The sequence below is a fragment of the Canis aureus genome, chromosome 4 (genome assembly GCF_053574225.1).
Source record: "Canis aureus isolate CA01 chromosome 4, VMU_Caureus_v.1.0, whole genome shotgun sequence".
Classification (NCBI taxonomy): Eukaryota; Metazoa; Chordata; class Mammalia; order Carnivora; family Canidae; genus Canis; species Canis aureus.
The window spans coordinates 71,359,352-71,381,329 of record NC_135614.1 but is presented as its reverse complement, the minus strand read 5'-3'; the positions used below and the strand labels follow the sequence as shown (position 1 = coordinate 71,381,329).

The 21,978-nt window shown below is 38.5% G+C and overlaps 1 long non-coding RNA gene across 1 annotated transcript in view; it reads left to right on the top strand.

Moving 5' to 3' along the window:
- Positions 1 to 17,375: 17,375 nt before the first annotated feature.
- The window catches only part of LOC144312953 (uncharacterized), a 44,430-nt gene continuing 39,827 nt past the window's right edge, over positions 17,376 to 21,978 (top strand). The window contains exon 1 of the long non-coding RNA XR_013378601.1: positions 17,376 to 17,540. This is a non-coding gene — a long non-coding RNA (uncharacterized LOC144312953). The remainder of the gene's footprint in view (positions 17,541 to 21,978) is intronic.

The following is a 21,978-nucleotide window of genomic DNA, read 5'->3' as shown; positions in this document are numbered from 1 at the left end:
TTTCAAGGGGAGAGATAAATCCTTTTTTTCAGAAAAACTGATATCACACTTCTCATCAACCTTGGTGAGCGAAGCACCGAGGTTAGATTTTTAAGAAAAAAATATAATGTGAACTTTGTGCTTTAATTTGTGGAAAATGGCATTCACTTTATTGAGGAAAGAGGAATGGAAGAATCGGGAAAGGCACAGGCTTTCTTTTCACACTCTCTTCCCTCTCTTCCTTTCTTCCTCCTTCTTCTTTTCTTTTTTTCTACCTACCAATCGCACATCCGTGCACATAAACTAAATGTGATTTCATATAATATATACAATATATTATTATAATATAATAAACCACATACCAATTTCTACTTGCATAAAAGATACACAAATAATTATAAGTGAGACACAATGTCTTCGATATAAAATAGAAAGCCTATTCCACATCCAACACATAGAAATGACATGGCCACAGCACGCTGATGTAGTAATGCCATGAGCACGTGCTATCAGGGCTCTCATCCTCATCTTATGAGCACACATTTAATTAAACCCAGTCTGGTGCTGCATTCTTACAGTTTACATTATTTCTGTGTTAATCTCTGGAAGCATTGTGCACCTTCACTTGAATGTGTCACATAAGTATAATTTGCAGTTGTACATAATTACTTTTCAAAAGTTTCCCCATAATACCTACCAGAGTGCCGTGTAGATAATAATAACTGTTTGTGAAACAGATGGATGGATGGATCCCGAATAAATTATTTTTAGTCTACTTTTCTCTACAGTCAAAATTTCCCACCCCATAAAACCTTGAGGAGGCCTTTCCTCTGACATTTAGCTTCGAGCTTTGTGAAGTGGAAAACCGTGATGAGTATGGCAATTTATTGCACCATATTATGCAATTAGTCCCCCTCCAAAAGCTGTGACTTTTAGAAACATGGTGTCATTTTCAGACAGGACCAGTTACAAGGAGTCTAAGTAGAGACTGCAGAAGGAGAAAGACGCCAGGAAAAGTGTCTAGCTGGGAGAAAAAGGGAAAGGGGGCTTTTTTTACCACACATCTCATCTGGTCATTGAGATTTGTGGCTGGACAGCACGTTAGCCTTCCTTTATTTTGGGGGAAAAGCAGGAATACTTAGAGTTGCCAAGAGGAAGAATCTACAATTTCTTCCATGAGAATTGTGGCCAAGGGGACATTTTGATAAAATGGGTTCATAGATCCCAGTTTGCACCTGGGTTCTATTAAATATTCTCAACTTTCCAGTGAAAAATGGGAAGCAATGTCATGCTTCCATTATTTAACCTGTTCTGGGTTCACCAGATATTCCATGGTTATAGTCACTTAAAAAAAGATGAAATATGTTTCCTCAATTTTAGATGCAGTTAGGAGGGAAGCCTGCTGGGTATTAGACTCACTGCGGTGGCCATTCTAAGGGGTGCTTGATGGCAGGAACAGGTGACAACAGAAGCCCAAAGATTATTGGTCTATACTGAGAATATTAAGCTTTACCTTAATTTTGTCTGTTTAGTCTGAATGAGTTTTAATCAACTGAGAATACTTCCTTAAAAAGCCTCAGATGCAATGTCCCTGGTGTCCCTACAGCCTCTACAATGAGATTATGAAGAGTTATTTATATTAAGGATTAACAATGTCATCACCATCCTAATTTTTCTGCACCATTTCCACCCAGTGTCGCCTGGAAAACCTTGCGTCCTAGGACTGCCAGCCATTCCCTGCCTCCTCATTATTCATTCCCTCATGGGCTCTCTGGCTGGTTTCCTTCAGATTTAATGAACATTGATTAGTATTGTGTTCTGACTGAAGACTAGAATTAAGAATAGAGCAAGGTTATAAAGTCTTCCAGAGTGAGAGAATTCTGGAAGCATTGTGTCTTCCTGTGGAAAACAACATTAACCCACTACCCTTAGATAATGTGTGGAGTGAGCCTAGCTAAGCCACATTTTCTCCATCTTTAAAATGGAAACAAGTGGGACACCTGGGTGGCTCAGTGGTTGAGCGTCTGCCTTTGGCTCAGGGCATGATCCTGGAGACCCGGGATCCAGTCCTGCATTGGGCTCTCTGCATGGAGCCTGCTTCTCCCTCTGCCTGTGTCTCTGCCTCTCTCTGTGTGTCTCTCATGAATAAATAAATAAAATCTTTAAAAAAATAAATGAATAAATAAATGAAATGGAAACAATAGTACCATTCTCATGAGGCTTTTTGAGAATTAAAGAGCTATATGTGGAGTACCCAGCACACCGTATGTGCCATACCGTGTCCCTAATAAGTGAGGGTTCTCATTACTTTTCATTGAGAACAACATTTACTCTCTCTATGTATCCTGTTCAATCTACTTTCCTGTGTACTTCTTAACTAAGAATCGTTTGAAGACTGATGAAAAAGAAGCAAAAATAAAAAACATGCCTTCAAAGACACTGAGAGTGAGATGGGTGAATCATAAGTAAATGTATCTGGGGAAGAGAGAGGTCAATGGCTGAGCCCAGAAGGAGATCCTAGTGCAGATTCTGACTTCTCTTGGGTCTACTTTACGGCCTCCACAGGAGTTCTCCGCAGCCAGCTTGCCTCTTGCCCCTGTCCTTCCTAGATGTTCCTGCCGGGTGAACATGGTTTTGCCAGACGACAACAGTTCCTTGCTCTGAAACTTTCCGTAACTTCCCATTCTTTACAGAATTGTATCCCAAACCACATGATTAGTTTGAAATTTCTTTAAAACATCATCACTCAAAAAAAACAAAAAAACAAAAAAACAAAACAAACAAACAAACAAACAAACAAAAAAACAAAACAGAAAAAACATCATCACTCTTTTCATACACTCCAGCCAGATCGGACATGATTTCTTCACATGGCATGCTCTATTCTTTCCTGCCCAGCCTTTTTTGCTTGTGGTTTTCTTCTCCAGAAATCTCACAAGGAGGTTACTTCAAAATATGATTTTCTCACTGATATTTTCCCTTGACCCTACCAGCAAGAAGAACTCTTTCAGACTTTTTATGTACATCTGTAATGCCTGTTAAGACATTCTGTACTATATTGTGGTTATTTTTCTAAGTTTTATCTCACAAATTGGATTAATAGCTACTTAAGGTACCAACATTTTAATTCTATTCCATGCAATACCTAACACGTAGTTGGTGCTCAGTAAGTATTTGCTGGATAAATGAGCGAATGGCAGTGACTGTATTAGAATTTCTCAGTGCGGGGATCCCTGGGTGGCGCAGCGGTTTGGCGCCTGCCTTTGGCCCAGGGCGCGATCCCGGAGACCCGGAATCGAATCCCACATCGGGCTCCCGGTGCATGGAGCCTGCTTCTCCCTCTGCCTGTGTCTCTGCCTCTCTCTCTCTCTCTCACTGTGACTATCATAAATAAATAAAAATTAAAAAAAAAAATTTCTCAGTGCGGTTCAAATTTTACAATATTTAGTATTATCTGAAATTCTTTTTTTTTTTAATATTCAATATTTGTTTATTTTCTGCCCATTCCTCTAGGCTCCCCATAGAACAGGGGCTTTGGGTCATGCTGTACATGTCTAGCCTATAGTAGGCCATAGATGAATGTTTAATAACATTCATATATATAATGATATATATATTTTTAAAGATTTTATTTATTTATTCATGAGAGACACACACATAGAGAGAGAGAGGCAGAGACACAGGCAGAGGGAGAAGCAGGCTCCATTCAGAGAGCCCGACGTGGGACTCGATCCCGGGTCTCCAGGGTCATGCCCTGGGCTGAAGGCGGCGCTAAACCCCTGAGCCACCGGGGCTGCCCAATAACAATGATATTAATCATAGTGATAAAGGTAAAAATTATGGGCACCTACCACATGCCAGACTACATAGATTTTCTCTCTCAATCTCAAATCAGCTGTATGAAGTAAATCTTCCTTTTGACAGATGAGGACAAAAGAGACTTCTAAGAGGTTAGAGAAGATAACAGGCTCAAGATCTCAATGTTCTAAAGAGTGTAACTGAGATTTTAATTTGGCCATCTGACCGCATTTCTTGTTATACTGCTTCCATATGCAGTCCATATTTAATAAATCTAGTAAAACACATTCACAGCCTTATATGAAACTATTGGATTTCATTACTCTTCATGAGCAATAATTCTTAACATTTTATCTTCAAATTCTTTGCACCACCTTCCCTAATGAACCATGTTTCCATAAGGAACTATGTTACCATGGTGTATCATTTCTTACCATAAATAGTAATTTAAAAATTTATCATTTTGAACACTCAGATCACCTGTAGATAATATTTTTTTCAAAGAGACATGGCATGAAATAAAATCTTAAAAACAAAAACAAAAACAAAAAACGGGATCTCTGGGTGGCTCAGCGGTTTAATGCCTGCCTTTGGCCCAGGGCATGATCCTGGAGTCTTGGGATCGAGTCCTGCAACAGGCTTCCTGCATGGAGCCTGCTTCTCCCTCTGCCTATGTCTCTGCCCCTCTCTCTCTCTGTGTACACACTCTCATGAATAAATAAATAAAATCTTAAAAAAAAAAAGAGACATGGTATGGATGAAATATTTGTGTCCCTCTAAAATTCACATGTTGAAACCTATTCCCTCAACATGATGCATTAGTAGGTGGGGACTTTGGAAGGTGATTAGGTCATGAGGATGGAGTCCTCCTGAATGGCCAGCAGTGCCTTTATAAAGGAAACCCTAGAGATCTCCCTTGTCCCTTTTGCCACATGAGGTTACAGGTACAAGTCACAGACACTGAATCTGCTGATGCCCTGATCTTAGACTTCCCAGCCTCTAGAATGGCGAGAAATAAATTTCTGTTGTTTATAAGACTCCCACCTATGGCATATTTGTTGCATGGGCTAAGACAATAGTGGAACGATGTGAAAGATCAAATACAGAAATAAGATTTTAACAAAAGGCTGGATTGCATGACAGTAATTCAGAAGCCAATAAATTAAAGGAAAAAATAATTAGGAATAGCAGATTTGGTGAGTGTACACAGATATAGTCTTAATTTTTTTTGGCTTTTGAAGCATTACCTAAAATTTCCTAATGGTTTCATATTGGGTCCTGAGAAAGGCTTGAGATGATTCTTAAAAATAGAAATTCCAGGGTCCAACCCCATATCTACGGATTCAGAATCCCAGGGTGGGTGTCGGGGGAGGAAGGGAAGACATGTCCCAGAAGAATATTAGAGTTAAGCAAATCTGGGAAGACATTCAAAGAATGCTTATTCATGTGAGTAATACAGGATGCACAGAGATGATAACTTGAGGCAAGCAAGAAGGGTTTATGGGATTCTTTACCTGGAGAAAACAACATTAAAACCTATTATATACCCACTATTGGATTTTTTTTTTATCTCTTTCCATTGCTTCTCATATGTTTAAGTTCAGAACTCAATAATTACCTTAGATGAAAGATTTAAAAGTTCAAGGTTTTTTTTGTTGTTGTTCATTTCTTGACTCTAAGGGCCCATTGCTTTCTTTTACTTATAATGTACACACATGTGTGTACGCATGCACACACACACTCACACACAGAGTTCCATGGCAGTAACAAAATCCTCACATTCCAGTTATGTCTTAGTGAAGCATGATGGCTAAGAATTCTCAATATTTTCACGTTACTTAGAGCACCAGTAGGTAGGTTACCCTGGCTCAGTTCCCAGAATTTAACAGTAGGGGTCTTGTGAAATGCTAAACGATGTGTATAACAGTATTCAGGTTCTCCAAGAGCCAATCCGTCAAAACATTCGCTGCTTTGAAAATGTGTTCTTCAAAAAAATGGGCATATGGAACTTATTACTCTGCTTGGTGGAGTTCAGGCAGCAGAATCCAAAATAAGCAGAAAACCCTTTTGAGGACACAATCCTACCTTAAGGTAATAGGGTCTCTAAAACTGTCCTTCCCCGACCTAAGGGGCATAGAACTCACAGGAAATAACAGTTCCAAAGATTTTTCCCGGGATCCAAAAGTTCGAATGGCACGAAAGAGGCAGAAGCTCTGAAAAGACAAAAAAAGTAATATTTAAACAAAAATCTGAAAATATTTTGACCTGTTTCAGTAGTGATTTCTCAGTTGGTATGGGCTCAGTCATTGGCCCATAATTGTTGTTTAATAAATCTGTAAGCAAATAAATCTGACATTTTACGGCTATCTACTCAAGTAGAGACTAGAATGCATAATTACACACTTGTGGAAATTTGATGGATGAAAGAAAAAGCAAATTCTTTAATTCCCCTGGAAATAAAAGAGACATTTTAACAAAGAAGGAAACAATCAAAAGAAGGACCATGATTAGCCTACTCTTATTTATTCTCTCTCTGTTGATACCTTTGTCACTTGGATTTAAGAGGGTTAGAATTTTTTTTTAATTTTCATGTCCTTTTTTAAATGAAATATCAAAGGAAGCTAATTGATGGAAGTTATGAAGGATTCACTTAGTTTTCTTTGAACCCATATAACACGTGCTGTACTAGGCATTCAAAGAACAGCCACGTTTCATTTTCACTAGCAGCAAGGGCAGAAAATTCTGTTATCAGTCATTGCAGACAGCAAGAACAGAATTTAGGTTTCGAAGCTGAAAAGCCTCAAACTCCTTGCTGTGTTTTATTATGCATAACTGAAATTCTTCACAGTTACAAAAGTGTAAACTCCTCTTGATTGCATCAATATGTACTTGGAACAGGGAGCGATGTCGACCACTCATTGGGAAGGAACTTTGTAGCTACATTTAGATTTGTTTTGAAGGGATAAAAGCAAATCTAGAAAGTGTGGCTTTTTGTAAACCACGCAGGCATTTCATTTCTAATTTCTTGAATATCATAAGACAAATTTGTTGCCTCGCTGTAGAATCTCCTTCACTTAAATTTCCTGACAGTTAGATATTTTTTCTAGAATGTTTGACCACCCGCCCCGAATAGCATTACATGGGCCACTCTTTGATGGTTTATATTCTCTCAATGTAATGCTCACTTGTGCTTGTTACCTTATTTTTCACTATTTTGTGATTTGTCTTTCGTATTTTAGGAGTCCTCCCTTTGGGATTTTTTTTTTCCTAGAAAAATGACAGGAATGATCCACATAAGTCTATAAGAGAGGTTGTAAAATAAACATTATACCATGTGTGGGGTAAAAAAAAAAAAACTGCAAATGGCTGTTCTCACTTTCTGGCATTTACACACATGGCCATCTGTTTGAGGGCTGTTTTACTTGGCTCTTTTCCAACCTTTATGTAACTGGCCGATTGAAAGGAAATGACATCACCAAGTTTCCTGAAGACTATCACTGGAGCCACAAAAAAGTTAGGAGACAAATTGCTTAGTAAAGAGAAAGATGTTTTCAAATGTCTCTTCTCCTTTCCACTCCTTTCATTCTCTTCTAGCATTTCTAACTATCTCTTTCCCCTATTCCGTACATTCTGTGTTAAAATACTTGTCAATATTTTTGCTATTCACTTTGAGGCTTCTTTTGTTTGATCTGTGCAGAAGCTAGAAGAAAAACATGCACTTTTTTGGAATCTGCACAATATGACTTTAGGGTGTTGAAAAGAAAGGGGTTTTTGGACCTATCTAACAGCTGGTAATAGGTTTGACTAACTTCTTCATTCAGGCGACAGCAGATTTTGAACCTGTAGACCTAGCCCTGAGAAGATTGGAGGTAATCCTCACAAGACCTAAATTGCTCTCCTATAGAGGGCTATCTATCTCAGCTATCCCCTCAGCTCAACCCACAGAGCATGAGTGAATGAAGAGGAACATTTGGAAAGTATATCGTATTTGTTGGCAACACCAAGACATCAAAGCTAGGAACGGTGGAAGTTTTTATAGCAGGGTTTATAGATCCCCTTATCCCAGTGTCTCAGTAATTCGCACCACTGGACCAAGGAGCCCTTTCATCCAATTCCAAAATTAAGCCATCTCTAGGGGAAATCTAGCACCTGTTTTTAAGGCTTGTGGTTGTATGGAAAAAGTGTTAGTGTTAGAGGAAATTAAATATACCTGCTGTTCAAACTTTCTCAGGATCTCGGAGTAAACAGAGGGGCTTATTAAGCAGGAATCTCTTTAGGCTCCTATGTTAAAACATTTTTGAGATTTTAAAATGCCTTCATATGATCCAATCTGCTGTGGTCTACTATAATAATGTCCTGCATCTCCATTCTTCCAAGTTGGGATGGGAGCATCATTTTAAAAGTGTGTCCTTTTGAACATACCTGATTCATTTAAAACTGCCCCCCACACCACAACCACCATTTCCTTTTTCTCTTTTTTCAAAATCACCATGGGTAGTCGATTCTTTTGGTGTCCCACCCAGATTTCCTTTGCCAGCCAATGAATCCCCATACAGTGTTCTGAGTTCTTCCTGGAGAATCGCCATTAGTTGATGAGAGCCACCTGCTAGGGAGGTGAAAGCCTCACCATCCCCCCTACCCTCCTGAGTGGCTGATGACTGCCAACATTAGGGATACAAAAGCCTGGCCACGTAGCAAGGTGAGCCACATCTGTGGTGTGATTTATGCTCCAGTCTCTCGTGTACCAGTCAAGGTTACACTTTACCTGAGTCCCCATCCTTCCTTGGCTCTTTCTCCTTCACTGACCAGCTTACTCTACTTCCTTTCTGGTTTTTCCTAAAGATCTCTACCTCAAAACACATATATCTGAAGCCCTTTCTTAGGCTGTTTTCAGGACCTCCTACCCAGGATGCACCAATTATTGACTACGATTATCTGAATCATGAAGTTTCAAAGAGCTAATACGCAAATGTCTAAAGCATCAGGAGGGCCCCTAACAGAGTTTCTACAGCAAGGCAAAAATGGAAGTTGAGGAACTGTGAGTCAGCAGTATCCAAGGAAAAAAAAAAAAAAGGTAAGAATGTAAGAAAGAAGGAAACATTAGTGCTAGTCACGTTACTTAAAATAATTTAATAAAGTTGATGAGGATTACAGAGGTAGACGACAAAATGTTGCTTGGATTTAAATAAGTTTTAACACACGTGAATTATGAAAATCTGGAGAACACAGAAAAGTAGAAAAATAATATCAAATCACCTATAATCCTACTATCCAAATAGAGCCACTATTTTGGTATATTTCATTCCAATTTCTTTCTTTCTATCTATCTATCTATCTATCTATCTACTGTCTATCCATATTTGTATTTTATTCATATGTATCTATTTACATGTATTTAGCCATTGATAACTGCTATAGATATAATTTATTTATTTATTTTAAAGATTTTATTTATTTATTCATGAGAGACACAGAAAAAGAGAGAGAGAGAGAGAGAGGCAGAGACACAGGCAGAGGTAGAGGCAGGCTCCATGCAGGGACCCTGACGTGGGACTTGATCCTGTGTTTCCAGGATCACACCCTGGGCTGCAGGTGGCACTAAACTGCTGTGCCACAGGGGCTGCCCTAGATATAATTTAATATAATTTAATATAATATTTAATATAATTTATTATATTTATAATATATATAATATATATAATTATTTAATATAATTTAATATAATATAATTTAATATCCTGACTTTTTTTCTGGAATATTATAAACACTTTTATAATACTTTTATGTAGTATTTTCTGCAAATCCGATTTCCAGTGTCTATCAAATATTAAATCCTATAGATCGAGTGTACTTTAAATACACACCTACCATCAGAATTTAGGTTACCACCAGTCTTTTGCTATTTTTAACACTGATAAAAGGTATAATAGCCTTCTACATAAATCTTGGTATTTGTTTTAGATTTTCATTTATAGCCTACATTTGTAGTAGTAGAATTGCTGGTCAAGTGCCTGAAAACTATTTTATTTTATTTTTTTGCACCTGAAAACTTTAAATAAACTGCCAACCTAGGTTTAAAATTTGCCAGCACTGCAGGAGTTATTTTTCCAAAAAGAATGTGCTGATGTATAATTGCTCCAATAAGAATGCCATTTTATAGCACCATTACCAACATTCCATATTATCATTTAAGCACATTAAATGAAAGCAAATTTAGTACACTAAAACTAATTTTAGAGTTAATGTTGTATTCATGTGTGTGTGTATGTGTGTGTGTGTGTGTGTGTGTGTTGCTTGGTTTCCTCTTACTTAAAGATGAAAGCAGTTTTGGTTATCTTTAAAAATCAGCATGTTCTCAATTGCCTTTCCCCTTTTTGTATGCCTTTTTCATGCCTAGGGAAAAAGACCCTTAAAGAAACCCTAGGTTCAGAACTATGAAAACGAACTGAAATGCTGGAGGTGGAGGAAGAAAAGGTATCAGTCAATTCCTTGTTTTGGAGGCAGGAGGTCAAAACAGTTGAGTTCTTTCACTCCACTAGAGTAAATTGATTCTTCACTGCAGTGGAATTGTCTTGATATTGATATATTGACATATTACAAGACAAGTACGACTACTGTGTGCTTTGTCTTAGGGACATTTCATCCCAAATGAACCTTAGCACATACCTGCACCATCAAGGAATTGTGAACAATATCAGTGGGACTCGTAACAGTGAGGACGTAAAAGTTGAGGTAGTATAGGCTAATGTAAACTAATGTGAAGATACATGGCAAGAAGTTGTCAATGACAGAAGGCTGGCTGGTGGGCTGGAAGGGGCAACTCAGAAGTGAGAGGTCCAGAGAAGTGCACAGAGGCAACCTCTGCAGAGCCACACAGGCCACGGGGAAAGGAGCAAACCATCCTCAGACTCCTCCCCTATTTCCTAAAATGTCTCTTAAGGAGTTGGGTGTGCTGTGTTCCTTACTTTATGATGCACCAAGTGACACGTTAGGTCATCATTCACTTACTCATCTGTTAAGTATGTTATTATAAAGAGCCCCCGAATTCTTTATTTTATTTACAACAGTGGACAAGTTGTACATATGTGTGTGTGCTGTCTGTATGCCTTTGGATTTGTGGGCATATAATTTCAATGATACAACATTGTTGATAATTGTCTAATGAACCATCGGTTTTCTCAACAGCGTGGAGACCAGAAGAGAAAAAAAGAACAAAATGGAGCCATGTAAGAGAAACAAATAGGATAGGAAAGGAGATTCCCTGGAAGAATTGGGGAGGAGTGGAAAAGCAGAGGAAGGAGTCAGGGTATATGCCTGGTGAAAATCTGCAGTGGTGAACACCTTGATATGAAGCAGATTTAAATTCTCTGTGACCAGGGGGCAGCCCGGGTGGCTCAGCGGTTTAGCGCCGCTTTCAGCCCAGGGTATGATCCTGGAGACCCGGGATCGAGTCCCATGTCAGGCTCCCTGCATGGAGCCTGCTTCTCCCTCTGCCAGTGTCTCTGCCTCTCTCTGTGATTAAATAAATAAGATCTTTAAAAAAAAATTCTCTGTGACCAAACAGATCATTTTGCAATTGCTGCTTCTTTGACACTCAAGTTCATAATGGTGGTCCTCTCCATGAGGTGCTTTACCCATGCCCCATTTTGATTCCCTTTCTTTTCTTTTATTTCTTTTTTTTAGGTATGGTGCTGCCATTTTAACACACTGATGCTCATAGATTGTACACACAAAAGATACATTTTGCCACACAACTTTAATGAAATACTTAAAAACAAGACATGGTTTGAAGAGTTACAGTCTTCGTGTGTCTATCAAAAATAATTTGATGAAGTTTTCTCTTTAAGAACCTGTTAAGTTCAGTCAAGTAAAAGTTGGCTTTTAAATAAATTGTGCCCCTGGAATGAGTTTCTTTGGAATTGTGCGCAGCTTTATTTACCTCTGCCCTTTCCCTTTCTACCTGTGAGTTAAAATATGAACCCCACAAAGTTTAGCTCCCCAAAGAGTCACGATTGTGCCAGATTGGACCGTGTCAACTTTCATATTCTCTAACTGGTGGTTCAGAAATTTGATAGGCCTTAAATATTAATTTGAAGCTGATGTTTAACAAGTGTGCACCATACTTTATCAATTCCCTAAGATTGATTGATTGATTGATTTTCCATTTACCTATCAGCTAGAAGATTTTATGTCAAAGGATATCTTTAGGTGGCAATCCTTCAGGCCATTCTGACCCTTATGTGAACTCTTTGAAGCTCTTGGGTCTCTGAATTGCTTAGCATGTGGAATGATGCATAGGTGGGGGCTGATTTTACACGTCTTCCTCTCAAGGTGCAACCATGGATGTGACTGCTCTAAATGGCCAGTGGGATAGGAATTGAGTCTATGGCTACTTAAACACTCTTGTAGAAAGATTTTTTTTTTTTAATTTTTTTTTTTTAATTTTATTTATTTATGATAGTCACATAGAGAGAGAGAGAGAGAGGCAGAGACATAGGCAGAGGGAGAAGCAGGCTCCATGCACCGGGAGCCTGACGTGGGATTCGATCCGGGGTTTCCAGGATCGCGCCCTGGGCCAAAGGCAGGCGCCAAACCACTGCGCCACCCAGGGATCTCTTGTAGAAAGATTTTTAATGAGTTGCTCAGTAGACAGTTCAACTGAGGTAATTTTATATTATGTGGCATGGATGATTTAAAAATTTAAATCCAATAAACACGTAAAAGACACACCCTACTTTAGCTCTGTGTGGTTATATGTATGTATGTAAGTGTGTGTGTACAGCTTTCACACAACATACTTTAGCTGTGTGATACTGTGTGCATGTATATAATTTAGAAACCCTGCTTTAGCTATGTGTTAGTTTTTTCCCTCTGACCGTATAATTCTATTTTAAACATGAAGTAAGATGGCTTAAAAATATTAATTATAGAAGCCAAGCTTCTCTGACTCATGCAGTGACCTTCCTCCACCCTACCCCCACCCTGTCGCCTCCCCTGTTACTTTTACGCATTTGGCACAACCAGTTTTCTTTAATGAGACAGAGATTTCCTTTCCAAGAAATGAGTGTAAGCTCCAGACTGAAAAGATGAAAATGCTAATGGGTGGTGTCTGGCTCGCCCAAACTGATTTCTCCAGGTGTGCGTTACATATGTGCTGTTTTTTTTTTGCCTGTAACTTAACAGTCCATGTTTTTCAGCAGCGTCGTCTATATCTAAGGGAATAAGAATGGTTGCTAAGAAAAAAAATACATTGAAATTACACTGCTGAGACTCTTTGTAGGTTCTTTTTCCTTTTGATGGTGGGAGGATCTTTGTATTCAAAGATGAAATTAACAAGAACTTTATACCTTTGGCTTAAATATGAAACAGAAATATATCCATTTAAAATTTTTGCCTTGAATGAGTAGACAGATGAGTTCAGCCTCAGGAAAAGTTGAAATGGGTTTCCTCCAAGCATGAAGTGGGCAGAGGGCTCTGTTTTGTTTTTTTCATGGCAGAGGTTTGATCTAGAGGAAGTAAGAGGCTTTTTGTCTGAGTCTAAAGAATTAAAGAAGAATGAAAATGGGATTACAGTATCTGATGCTGGACTCCTTATTGTTTGTGTCAGAATTCAAATTATTTGTTCATAGTTGGTCACAAGACCTCAGTCTCTATTCCGTGCTAGGAGAGTATTCTTTCAAAAAAACAGGAAGCAACACTTTAAGTAATTGCAGATTTCCAGTGACTACCAGGCTGATCCCTGCTCTTCGTCGCTGCTTTCCTGTTTCAGTCTGGGGGAAGTGGCAGAGAGGACAGAGAGTGGGGGAGGCGACTCTTACGGTGCTGGCTAAACTGAGCCTGGCTTCACCTTACTGGATGAGTGATGAAAACACTTTAAACAGTTGCCAAACAGTTCAGTAGAAAATATTTGACATCTCACCTACATCAACAAGCAAGAGTTAAAGGTTAAATCACACACACTCAAGTGCTGGGAAAAAGGATATGTTTATGTCATCAACTTTCTTTGTTCTAGGACCGCCCTATGTCAACAAGGAGATAGACAAGTTCCCCGCTTGGAGCCACCAGGACAATAGAGACTGTTCTACAATTTGTGCCTGGTGACATATCCCCTTCTAAGCATTTGCAGCTTGCTTCTAGTTACATGGACTTCTTCACAGTTCTTTATGCGCTTCCAGATAGCTCTATACTTAGAACAATATGGTGGTGGCCTTTGCTCTTTCTCCACGCAGATTCTTGAGATCCCAAGCATGAAGCTCGGCATAGAAAGAGGAAAACCTGGGAAGGGGAAGGTTTTTTTTTTCATCTTATGCATTTCCTGTCCCTTAATGTCCACCCTAAAATCTGCTAGGTGGTAGGGCCAAGGAGATGTACTTTACAAAACTGGTGCTCACACACAGGGAGGGCTTTTCTGGAGAGATATTTAGTGCCTTTCACAAGGAAAGAGGTAAAAAGTTTGAGCAGGAGATTTCTTGACCAAATCAATAAAGTTTTGAATTGAAATTTGTGAGGAAAAGAAAGTATACCTAGATGACTAAGAAAACTATTGCCATGGAGTCCAACAGGTATGTCATGGGAGGGCAAAAAATAATATAGAAAAATGCTTCTTATCTTTTGGTGGATCAAGGTCCCTTTTGAGAATCTGGTGTGAACTATGGATTACTTGATTACACTAAAGCTTATGCCCATGTTCAGGAGGATCAGAAACTCCTTGATGTCCCTCTACAGAAGTCTTAGCAGTCAGTGGGCTCCTGGGTGGCTCAGTTGGTTAAGTGTCTGACTCCTGGTTTTGGCTCAGGTCGTGATCTCAGGGTTGTGAGATCGAGCCCCATGTTGGGCTCTGTGCTCAGTGTGGTCTGCTAAAGATTCTCTCTCTCTGCCGCAGCCCCTCTCCACACTTCTCTTCCTCTCTCTCTCTCTTTGCCACTTCATCTCTCTTTCTCAATGTCTAAAATAAATGTAAAAATCTTTAAAAACAAACAAACAAACAGCTTAGCAGTCAGTCTAGGGCTCCAGTTAGATGCTTCTGATGTGGAAAGTAAGAATAGCCGTACCTATTCCATAGTCAAAAATACCTTTACAACTAAACGTTTCCTAAAATCAGGATTCTGCATCCCTTTCCCTAGAGGGTGCTGGAAGAGAAAGGCTAACTCTTTCTACTTTTCTTTCTGTTTCCTATAGATATTGTCTACCCATTAGTTGCTAGGTTCTTTTCATATGTTAATACTGTCTTTCAAGGCTACAACAAAACTGCTGGCTGTTCTTATTTCTGGCTTGAAAAATCTTTGCCCACGTCTGTGGACTTGTTCTCTTTCTAGTCTGTCTGTCAGCAATATGTCTGATTTGAGGTAGATACATTAAGCCATTATCACCTGATTCCATGAAATATTGCCATCCCTTAGAAAGCATCCTTTAACTTGACTTGAGGTTCACCGACAATCTGGTCAATTTTCATGTAGCATTACAGTTATTGCAGAATCCCACAGTAAAATTTGGACTCATTATTTCAGAGCTACAGTGGTTTTCAGACCTTGTTGTCTAATGATTCAAAAGAGAAGCACAGGTTTTTATTACACTATTTGTGATAACTGCTTCCCAATATAATTGGCTTTCTTTGAGTTACCATAGTTTTAATGTATTTCAAAACATTATTTCAAGAAGCAGTCCCCAGGCTAGTCAGACTGCCCAATGGATCAATGGCAAACAAAGTTTAAGGACACCTGGCAAAGTACAATAGAAATACGTTTTCACAGGTGTTTGACTGGTATTCAAGGTTAGTAGATTTGCTGGAAATATTTTAAAGGTACCATTGTGCTCACAAGAATGAATCATGGCCTAACAAGGGTGAAGACATCCTGCCACTTGACAGTGGAATCTGTAACCTGGTGGGACTGGACTGCAGGGCCAGCCGATGTGGCTGCTTGAATATGGCTATGTCTGCCTTGAGGGGACCTTTCTTTCTTTTTCTTTCTTCTTTCTTTCTTTCTTTCTTTCTTTCTTTCTTTCTTTCTTTCTTTCTTTCTTTCTTTCTTTCTTTCTTTCTCTTTCTCTTTCTTTCTTTCTTTCTTTCTTTCTTTCTTTCTTTCTTTCTTTCTTTCTCTCTATTTTTTTCTTATTGAAGTATAGCTGACACACATTATATTGGTTTCAGGTTGAATAAACCATTCTTGCAAGATCCTTGCCGGAGCACTTGAGGCAGAAGCTGAGACTTTACCAAATCTATAAGGTCTCCTGACTGTGGCTTTTCTGCCTGGTTGTTATGAAATGTTGAAAAGAATGTCAGAATGTGGATTGAGAACTACTTTCATCACAGCATAAACATGGCATGGTGTGGCTGTTGTAGGGGGGAGGTGTGGAGAGCTTATGGCTCTTCTGTACCTGTGACCTTCAGAGGCTATGAAAAACTTGACAGTTTTGAGCAGCCAAATGGACTTATGTCAGTTTCCCCTCATTTTTTTTATATATATATTGGTTTTAGCAGTAAGCAGTGCAGTGTTTTCCATGGGCAACTAGTTTGATTTTACTTTCTGACATTGTGAATCTCAGAATTGTTTTCTTTCATGTTGGCTGCATGGCAGTCAAGAGTTAAATCTGTTGGCTGCCTATAGCAAGTATATAAAATTTCATGGCATAACTTTTGTACTTCTATTTCATTCTTAGGAGGCAGCATAGTGAGTGATTAAGAGCATGAGCTCTGGAGACAGACAATTTGGGTTCAGATCTACTAGTTAACTAGCCAAGGTCCCTTGGATGTGTTAACCTTTCAGTTTCTTTATCAATCCTCATAGAGGTATTTGTGATTGTTGGATAATCCATGCCAAGCATTCAGAGCATCAGGGTTCCAGTGAGAACAAAAAATTGTTAGATAGTATCCCTGGCTTCAAATTACTTTCCTAGATTATTTTTTCTCTGTCTCATGTTTTATTACTTCTTTTGCTCATTGAAATCCTATTACTATATAGAATCCATGTTTTATAAACCTCCTGCTCTCTTTCTGGCATCCTGACAGCAGTTTGAAGGATGGATTTGTGAAGAATGGGATTAGTATGGCAGCCAGTTAGAACAGTATAAGAATAATACATTTGACAGATGATAACTAAACATAGCAGTAGGAATGTGGAGGAAGAGAGGTATCTGAGATATTTACTAGATTGAATTGACAGGACCTTGTGAGCCATTTTAGGTGAAAGATAAATAATAGGGAATCTGGGATAACTTCCAGTTTGCTAGTTTAGATGACTGGGCAAATGATGGTACCATCAATCAGGATCAGTATTAAAAGTAGTGTCCTGGAGGTGGTTAGTGATAGTAATAAACAATGAGTTATGTTTTGGCCATGTTGAATTTCAAGTTTTTTTGTGGGATTATTAAGTGAAGCCCAGTGAACCATTGAAAATAAGCATCTACAGTTCAAGAGAGCTTATAAGGCTGGATACATTGGTTTAGGATTTAGTAGAGTATTCATTTTTAACAATGCTTAGGGGTAAAATTGCCTGGTAATAAGTGAAAGCCATGGGGCTTTTGGGAAACAGACTTGAGGACAAAGGCCATGACTTATTCATCTTTGTACTTTCAGTCCAGACACTAGCCCAGTCCCTGGTACAGAGAAGATTGCCAAACATTTCTTTCATGCCTTACCAGATGAATGTGTAACTAAAAAGAAGAAAGCTCCACAGGTGACTGAGAAGGAGCAATCAGAAAGATGACCACGAACTAGAAGCAAGTGATTTCCTAGAAGATGAGGTACCAGAGTTTTAAGAATGAAGGTATGGTCAGCATTTGGGGGTCTTAGATGGCATAAAACTGAGACAATGAGTTAGTGCACTGTACAAGGAAATCAGGACTTTAAGATTTCTCAAGTGTGGAAATCAGAGTTGTCTTAGGGTTACTTACTAGGGATAAATGTAAAATCCTTACTTAGGTTTAAAAAATCAAAAGCACAAATACTGGAAATAGATGACCTGATTTAATCACATTCCTGGGATTTAATAGTATGCTGAAAGGTCAATATAAATTAATTCTAGAGTCTGACTGCCAAGGTATATAATCGGGCAATGCTAATAAAAATATACAGTAAAGAAATGTGGAATATTTTCATATATGTCACAGATACAGTTAGAGAAAATGCATTTCAAAAGGAAAAGTTATAAAACTATAGTAAATGCAGGGAACAAAAAGCAGAATGAGGAAGCATCTGAAAGTCATGTCATTCACTTGAAGATTGGTTGAGGGAAGACATAGGAGGGACACAGTATGTTCCAGCTTCATGCTGCTGAGAGTCCATGACGTGTCCCCTTGGGACAGGTTGATATTTCTTGGTGTTCAAGAGAGCTCCTTTGACCTATCTCCCTTCCACTTTCCCCTTTATCTCAGAGATGGAGGGAGAATTTGAAAATCAAATATTTTTCTCTCATTTTGTTAACAGAAAACTGTGTGATAGTTACTCTTCAACACTTCTTATTAATCTTATTCTTTGTAGTTAGGCTTTGATCAAAGGTGGAACTGTAAAGTGATCAACTGAGAGAATCCAATTCACTTTGAGAAGTTTTCTATAATTAAGCTTGTCCCTCAACGGAATTAGCTTTTAGTGGGAAAAACAGTGAGCTCTCTCCTCTGTTTACTTATTGAACCAATATTTTGGGGACATCTACCAATATTCCTAAGATAGAGATCCCTAAATAGTAGGGACATAACAGGAAACCAGTTTGCCAGTTTGATCCCTGCCCTACTGGATCTTATATTTTAGATTTATTTATTTATCAAGAGTTTATTAGGCTCATCCTGGGTAGTAGACTAATGCTTTCCCTCAGGGATATAGTGAGAAAGGTTTCTATTCTCATAGTCTTTATAGCCTTACAGGGAAGAAGATATTAAGCAAAGAAATATACATAAAGTTACAGACTAGGTGATCATTTGTACTATGCAGCAGGATGAATTCTAAAAGGGAGAAATTAATCAGGAGAACTAATGAGGTTTGGTGAGCTGTGGATTGGTCTCTCTAAAGATGGGCCAATTACAGGTAATATGGAGAGAACAGTATATGAAGAGTATCCTCTAGGAATAGAGAAAAGGCAGGAGTCACTGGAGCCAGGTGAATAGGGGAGACAAGTTTGGTGAGAGCAATGTCTGAGTCTTTGTAAGAATTGGCTTTATTCTAAGTGCAATGGGAAACCACTGAATAATGTTAGTGAGGATGGTGATATAATAAAAAAAATTTTTTTTAAAGGAAGGAGTCTTTTGGATTCTGTGTGGAATGCATCACAGAAGGTAAAATTAGATGTGGAGAAAATAAAGACTCCATTGCCTCAGAATGATGAGAGGTAATGGTGCTTTGCAGGAGAATGGAGGCATAGATGATTTCAAAACATGTTCTAGAGTAGGCTTAATAGTCATTGGGAACCTGACTTGAATTCCATGGATTTGATATGGTAGTTAGGACAAGGAAGATTTGGAGAAAAACCGTTGAGAATCTAACTCCTGTGACTGGCTGCACTGTGAGAGGCGTCCTTGGTGGAGCTCCATGTCTGGGGTGGTTGGGAGATTGACTATGAACATGAGTTCCTTTTGGACTGGTGAAGTTTGTTGGGATGACTGTAGACACACAAATACTATCAGTTATAATCGAATAAAGATCAGAGAGTCTATGACGTGTCCCCTAGGGACAGGTCAATGATATTTCTTGGTGTTCAAGAGCTCCTTTGATCTATCACCCTTCCACTTTCCCCTTTATCTCAGGGATGGAGGGACAATTTGAAGCTCAAATATTTTGCTCTCATTTTGTTAACAGAAAACTGTGTGATAGTACTCTTCAACACTTCTTAAGAAAGAATTCAAACAAAAGCCTTGTTACCTGTGTTGATTCAAATCAGAGCTATAAAAATGATGTTTTTCAGATTATCTGTGGTCTTTTACTTATGGTATTTATATTTCTCATTTTTTGTTCATATTGAGAATGACTTCAGAGGTCTCTTTTTATGATGAAGATACCCTCTGGAGGTTTGATTGTTTGCTAGAAATCTCAAAGAATTCAGTGGCATATATGTTGCAGGTATTTCTTCCATTGAAGTATAGCATAGAAGAATCTCATGTGAGAAATTGAAAAGTTGCCCAGAAATTGTTAAAACATCAGTGTTTTTTGATAAGATTGGTGGGCAGGTATGAGAGATAAGATCATTAAGTCAGGGAAGATAAGCATTCCTATGAATTAATGTATCATTCAGCAATTATGATTAAGTGCCAAAGGTCTTTCAAATAAACAAATAATAATAAGAGAAGGACTAGCCATCACATAGGATCATGTGGAGTCCCATTATCCTCCCCCAAACCCCCAAACAAATAATTTTTCTTTATACGGTCTCTTGATCCACTGCTTAATTCTTAATGCAACAATTTAGATTACCACCATATTTAAATTCATCATCCGATATGTGGGCCATTGAAATAGGGTTGGTCCTGCTCTCTGTTTTTTTTTATTTCTTCCTGCCCTCCTGCACACTACCATCAAAACAAATTTTCTAAAATGGTTCTTTAATCATGCTTTTCCTGCATTCAAAATCCTCCAGTCAGTTCACATGTCAGGACAGTAGGAAGTCCAACCTCCTGTGATGAGTGCAACCTTCACAGGACCCGGCCAATTCTATTGAATGTGTTTTCCCTGTTCATTGTCCTGTAAACACACTGGACTGTTTCCACCTCTGTGTTTGTTTATGTTGTTTCTTCATCATGGAATACCTGACTCCTCCTGGAGTTGCTCCCTTCTCTGAAGGTCAAGATTGAACTCCACTTCCAGGGATGCTCCCAGGGCACTGGATCCTTACAGATTTTTCTTTGCTTACATACTTTCCCCACTTACATGTCCCAGATTTAGCATCTGTGTTACTCTCCTCTACTGGAAGGGAGGATCCTCCTTATGATCCTTCCCTGCTCTGTTTCTCAGCAACCCTCTCCTGGATGCCTGACCTGAGTTCAGTGGGATCCTTGTATCTGTATCTAGATTCAAGGCATTTTCCACTGAGGAAAGAAGTCAGGCTAGTTGGAAGGCCTAGTTTTGGAAGAAAGAATGAAGAAAGATAGCTTTTGCCAAAGGCTCTAGAAAGGGTATTGTGCAATAAAATGTAAGGCATTTTTCCCCCCTGTCTTTCTCTGTCTCTTGTCTCTGCCTCAATGTCAAAGCTTATTTCTCCCTTTCTTGTACTGAATCATATTTTTCTTTTTTTTTTAAATCATATTTTCCTATTTCCTTCCAGACTCTGTTTTCTCCTCAGTCTTTCATCACTCCTAAACATATGTCACTAGTCATCTAAAACTCTTTTTCTCTCCCAAATCATCTGAAAGAAATTGTTAGTTATGTTGTCTAATCTTTCTCTTTTTTTCAATTATAACACTCAATTTCCTTTCTGGCTATTTATTCCTTAAACTTCATTTTTATTCATTCATATTTTTTTGCTGGGTCAAGGGAGACTTTGACTCTCTCTCTCTTTCTATTTCTCTTTTCCCCCTGCCCTAAATAGTTCACTGCTAAAGGGATGGGCATTTCTATATAAAACACAGTTTACATTTAGGTTAAATGGAGAAATATCTTCTTATTCTTCTTGTTCCTGGCCAGTCAGTTGTAATTTTGTGCTGTTTTTTAAAATATTACCTGACGGTTTATTTGAAATTCTAGGTAAGGTTTTTATAATAAATTACTTTAGAGTACTCAGGTTTGCAGACACTCTGTGTTGCCTATTATATTACCCGCTATTTGCATACTAGCTTGATTTCTGTTGGAGCTATCTGATAATCAATGAATGCTTTGTTGTTTCTTGCCTTTACAATCCTACCATTTAAATCTCTTATATCTGGAGGAAAATGTTGAAGTAGCTTCTTCACATGATATGCAGTAAACAGTATTGTCAGATACATACAAAGGGCGAAGGCTGTTGTCATTTTTAAAATAAATGAATGCCTTTCTTAGTCGTGTAATTACACTGACTCTCTCAGATGAAGTGGTGATTTCCTTCCTTCTGATTAAAATGAGTTCTTGTCCTAACAGTGCTAATCTCATGGACTCTATTACTCAGCATTATAATAGGGAGAGATAAAGTCAGAATAGTTGCACAAATGTGAACTCTATTTGTCCTGAAAGAGTAGTTTGGAAATGAAATGCATAAAATTTAGGTGAACATTTTTGGTGTCAGTTGGCTCTTCTTCATACCTGAGACT